Here is a 6000-nt window from a genome sequence, read left to right as displayed (position 1 = left end):
CGTCGAGGGGCATTATGGACGCTTAAGTCTAGGGGAAAGAAACAAACTTTGTGGTCTTTTACCAGTACGTCAGTTTTCTGAATCAGTCTCGCAATCAGTATCAGCATCTTCATAATATTAATATATTCTATACTATGAATAAAATACATGTCTTTGATGCACGGTGATCCAAGGGCTGTTATCCTTTGTGGTATTGCTCTATAACAACTCCCGTCGGACCAACTTTCAAATGAACCAATGCGGACCACGTCAGCTATGCACAAAGCTTAAACGGAATATTGTAAAAAAAATGGAGAAGATAAAACTGCTTTTCCGGCGTTTCAAAAAAAAAAAATTCAGTACCAAAGCACACAAGCAGAAACATTGTTCCAATCGCGAGGGTGGCGCAAATATCAAGCACTAAAATTTATTCCAACGTTTATTTATACGCACGTGCCGAACGTTTTCTGCCTGGAGCCACGGCAGTGACATTCGGTGGCGAAATTCTGAATCGCTTGACAGCTAAGTTAAAGCGCGCGTCGGTCTGGCGCCATAAAATGACGCGTTCATACGATTTTTGTAGATTCTTTGTGTGCAATTTCCACCGCAGTGTCATTTTACATGGTCATGTCATGTAACATAGGGTAATGTTATATAGGGTCATGTGTCATGTTACATAGGGTAAGATTTTTGTTTCCTGGAGGGGGCTGCAATACGCCACGTTCTCGCCTCCATCGTCACATCTTAAATGTCCCATCCCATTACCTGGCTTCTCTGACGGTCTTTGAATCAGCTTCATTCGAAAGTATGCATGCCACTCAGTTGTTCGCTTCCTTTCTACATTCTAGCCCATTGTTCTGTCTTTAAGCAAAAGCCCTGTGTGTCTCAATAGAAAGTGACCTGAATTACGCCGCCGTCGACACGAACGGTACAGAAAACAACGTGCATTCTGGAAGGCATGAGGCAAACCAAAGCATGCCACCACGTATAACGTTAAAAATAAGGGGGGATTAAGATAAATTAAGATGAATTCGGGTGGGTTTAAGGTGGGTGTGAGGGTACGCCGATAAACCGTTGAGAGAGAGAGAGAGAGAGAGAGAGAGAGAGAGAGAGAGAGAGAGAGAGAGAGAGAGAGAGAGAGAGAGAGAGAGAGAGAACGCCTTTAATGAAAGCTGAAGAGGTCAGCCCCACTAACGGTAGGGCTTGCTACTCCAGATGGGGTGAATACAGTGAGGTGACAGTGAAAAATAGACAGAAAAAGAAAAGGAAAGTAAGAAAGGGGAGTAAGAGGGGAAATGCACACATGTACAAATTGTACAAGCTCAGAGAGTTCACAGAACCTCTTCTAGCCCTGTTTCCGCAAAAAAAGTAAGCAGTGTTTTTGTACCGAGCACTGCCTCCTCGCGATTTTGCCAGGGTCCAAGGAGAGGGCAAAATAGTAAAACGATATAAAAGCCGCGGTGCTTTGTCAACGGGTGGACGTGTATATAAAAGGCACCCATCGCAAAACTGCAGCCAGAACGGGAAAGCAATCAGTGGCACCAGGCTTTCACATTCAACTCAGCTAGGCAGACTTAGGCGCTCTGGGGAATTGTTTGCTGGCCCTTCCTACAATCGCTGACCCCGAAAGATTATCTTGAGTGTTTCGTATGGTCAACTGAAAAAAAAAAAAAACGTGTCTGCTATATTTGTTAAATTATACATCTACAAACTTTCATGTAATCGCAATATAAGTTTATATTTCTTTAATATGGCCCCCAACTTCTGAAAGTGCTACTGGGCCGGAATGTAGAACAGCGGATTGAACAGGCCCCACTCGAGTCTAAGGCGAAGTTGCAAATCTTTGGCGGTGTTATTCGGACTTTGCTGGTGTTATCCGTGCGTTTCTGCTTTTACAAGGAAGTTCTTGAGAAGCTATAACTCCGAATTTTAGGCCCCAATACTTCAAGCGGTGCAGAGTGGTTCCCAACGTTTACTTTCCTATTCGCTTGAAGAAAATACCGAGAGTAATTGCGTACACAAAAGTTGTCGCAGAATCAAGATTTGCAAAACAAATTAATGAAATCTATTTTTCTTTTGTGGTTACTGTAAGTTTCCCTAAGATTCTATTTTTTCAGTAACACGCGAGATAAATCATAAAACTGGTTTGTATTTCATTTTCTTTTAACAGAAAATTTGAGTAAGAAGAAACCTCAGTTCACAATTTTCCAGCAGGCTCTGGCACGTAGATTCTTAGGGCCTCACACACCTTCGCAAAAGAGGCGACAATTCTTTTTCCGCTGCGTTCATGCTTGCATCGTGAAGAGCAGCCTCAATCCACCGGGACCACGGGGATTTAGAACCGCGCGACCTGTCACATCACCAGCGTTACGATTCACAACTGGAGTTGATGCTTCGTGGCGTGGCCGCGTGGCACACTCGACAGTCTGCGTTCCCTGGAGCTCCTGGGTGTCAAGGAGAATGAACGCAGAACCGAAAGTGTTGTGCGAGAATCTGGAATAAGTCTTCCTCAACGACAGACGCAAAGAAGCACCGCGACAACGAAACAACAAGCATAGCGACAAACGCTCCACTTCCTCAGTTTTTCTCACTCTGTCATCTCTATCGACCCCGTGGTCTTGCTTGTGATTCAGCTGCGTGCCGTGTGCCAGTCCCAGGTAGTGGGTTGGGTTCAACACGTCGAGATTTGGAGGAAAAGGGGTTTTTATATTTTTTTCAGTTTACACGTTATCGTATTCTATCCGCCTGGGCAAGCCTCAGCCCACTTGGGATACAGATTTACAATTTTTAAATAACATGCAGTTGGCTTCGCTATGCCGCATCTTTCAATCAAGCTAAAAGCTGATAGTAAACGCGGCTTTGTGGCGTGCCAATATAAATAATTAAAATGAACATTTGATGCTTCTGAAAAGATCGCGAAGTTGGCTCCCCCGTGTTGTTGTTGTTTGTGGTTTGTGGTGAAGGAAAAGGAAAGAGAGTGTGCTGGGGATATTTTTGAGCTCTACAGGGAGCTCACCTAAATAAAAACCATTGCAGGGGAAGAGAAGTAGAAGGGAGGGGGGTGAGGCTGCAAGGATAAATTAGTGTGTTAGAGAGATAAACAAAGGTATATAGCGTATACCTACGGGGTAGAAACCTGGAGGCTCACTAAGAGGGTTCAACTTAAATTGAGAACGACTCAGCGTGCAATGGAGCGGAAAATGATAGGTGTAACATTAAGGGACAAGAAGAGAGCGGAGTGGGTCAGGGAACAAAGCCGTGTTAAGGACGTATTAGTAGAAATTAAGAAAAAGAAATGGACGTGGGCAGGGCATGTAATGCGAAGGCAAGATAACCGCTGGTCATTGAGGGTAACAGAGTGGATCCCTAGAGACGGCAAACGTTGCAGGGGGCGGCAGAAAGTTAGATGGGCAGATGAGATCAAGAAGTTTGGCGCAGATGGGCGAAGACGTCCCGTTGGGTTGCCCCAGGTCCCTCCGGCAGCGGAAGGTCCTTCATACCGGTGCTGGGGAGGCCTTGACACTGGAGCTCTGCTCTCGGCGCCACGGGGAGGAGGGCGGGGGGGGGATTCAGAAGCCGAGTAGGTGCTCCAGCGTCTCTGGTTCCGAACTGTCCGCATATGTAGGGGTGTCCTTGCGTCCGTGTCGGTGCAGGCGCTCCGGCATATTGCAGCAGTCGTGAGAAGAAGAAGCAGTCCTTGCTTCACTAAAACTTAAATTAACGTGCAACAACGACATTGTCACAAACATAACAGAATTTACGACGACCCGCTTGCTTTCCCGGCCTTCCGCCACTAAAAATTCTTGCGATGTATTTAATATGCAGCAAACCTAAGTGGCCAATCAGCATGTCGATTTGATTCCCATGAATGCTGCGTAGCAGCAACCAGGAATGAGACTATATCGATGTTCATTATATAAAAAAGTGGAGGGCTTTCGCCCCCTCGCTTTTGCCTTTCCATGAAGGTACAATAAAAGGTACAATTTTTATGTTTTTTCATTCTTTACTTGGAGGGCTGCGTTTTTTACTTGTTCTGATTGTGTAAAACGTAATGCTTTGTACGGTTAGGCTTGAACATGGCCAAGGATTTGAAATGAAAGATGCTAAGCTCGGTTTCCACAAAGTGTACGAAGCATTTATGAAAGGAAGGAGAAACGGTAAAAAAAGCAGGAATCTTAACCAGGCGATGGCCTAGTTTGCAATCCTACACGTGGGAAAGGGGAAGAATTGAGGAAATAAAGAAAACAGAAAAAGAAGGCGAAAGCTAAGGGCAGAGAGTAAAGAGGTGTGCCAAGTGCTAGGAAACTATTGTTTTCATTAAGCTTCCGACCATCCTGTCAGTATCTGAAATATCACACTACCGTATGTTCTTACAAGCCACAGCAGTAACCTGTGATTTCCAACTTGTATAGCACTCCAAAGATTACAGACACCCTCCCCAAGACCACTGAAAATCCACCCGGATATCAAGCCCCACCGAGGCGTACATAAACTTTGTCAAGTTCAGTCGAATACGCAGGTATATGTACGCCAAAAGGAGATAACCATTACTGGTTGATAGACTTCACTGCTTTTAACCACGTTCACAGCTATTAGTGGTATTTTGAACAAGGTTCGGGGCGGTATAATAACACGTAGCAGCCGTTTGCTGCCACGGGGGACCACAGCGGTAGGCGGATCCCGTAATATCCACGCCGGCCTGCGCCGATATTAATTAAGCCTGATCACTTTGCGGATGCCGTTAATTGCCTCAGCCACTAGCGCACCGCGATCCCCAGCCGCGTCAGCTTGTTACGAAGGGCTCCCGCTGTAGAGTCGTCACGTGCTCTCGTTAAAGCTTACCTCATCAGGGGAGCCTATTTGCGTCATCTTTGGACAAACAAAGCGGTCATCAGAGTCTTCCCGCGGAAAATCGCGTACGTTATTGGTCGATTACTCTTTTCCCCGTCGCTGTTGAGAACCGATTAAATCGCGGTGCCGTTACGCTCCGATGTTGGCCGTAATTACCCAATATAACGACTGCGCATCGATGGACGTTGCATAAAATAGTAGCGCTCACTCAACTAGTGCTGTAATTTACAAGCTCCTTTGCTGTTTAGAAAAGTGGCTACCGAGGCGAAATTCTGGGTGCTGGTAATAAAAACTTTTAACCTTTACGGCAAAAAAAAAGCAAATTTTTTTTCGCCTCGACTGGTTCTCGCGCTACCTTCCAATATATTTGGTTCATTTTGGAATGGTTTGTTTCAAAATCTTTTTTACGTCTCCGACAACTGCCGTGTACGACCCGCATGGTTGAGAAGAATGTAATATCCGGGTTTCTGGGAAGTTACACCCGAACGATCATTGTCGTTGCGACAGAAAAGGCCACTGTTTGCTCAAAAAAGCTGCCGAGGAAGAAATAGACGGTTTAAGCTCTTTAGCAGTATCGCGCAGGCCTACATTAAAATTACATACGTGAATATACCAATATTTTAGTAACATAGCAAAAAAAGGACACGACATATACACATTTTTTCCTTCTTGAATCAATATGTTTAGCTTACGTAAAACCAGGATGTCCATAAATCCTGTAACAAACTCGTGTCTACATCTGCACCAAACCTGATTTTGGATTGGAGCTTTTTTCACACTTTTTCACTCCCCCGTGAGAACAAGTTGCGAGAAAAATTCCCACCACGTTCAACGGCTAGCAACTAAATCCTTCTTTTGTTTTGGGAATAGCAGGACCTCTCAACATTTAGACTTCGCTTCACTGCATTGCTCTGTTGCTGCAACCCTAAATCAAGCTTAAGAGAGCGCAAAAGAAGACGAAGATAAAACACTAACACAACGCAGTGTGTGTGTTTTATCTTCGTAGCCTTCATCTTCGTTTTGCGCTGTTGTAACCATGAGCGCACACCAACTCGCCCAGTCCGCCGCACTCGTTATTGCAATCGTCAACCTTTTATTGAAGCCTAGATGTTGTGCGGCTGCACCCGAAGCCAATAACTAGTGCTACTGTAACGGTTGCACAAGCCTCAC

This window comes from Haemaphysalis longicornis, unplaced genomic scaffold (genome assembly GCF_048455015.1).
Source record: "Haemaphysalis longicornis isolate Haplotype H1 unplaced genomic scaffold, Haemaphysalis longicornis Haplotype H1 scaffold_9, whole genome shotgun sequence".
Taxonomy (NCBI): Eukaryota; Metazoa; Arthropoda; class Arachnida; order Ixodida; family Ixodidae; genus Haemaphysalis; species Haemaphysalis longicornis.
Note: the sequence above shows the minus strand (reverse complement) of the source record.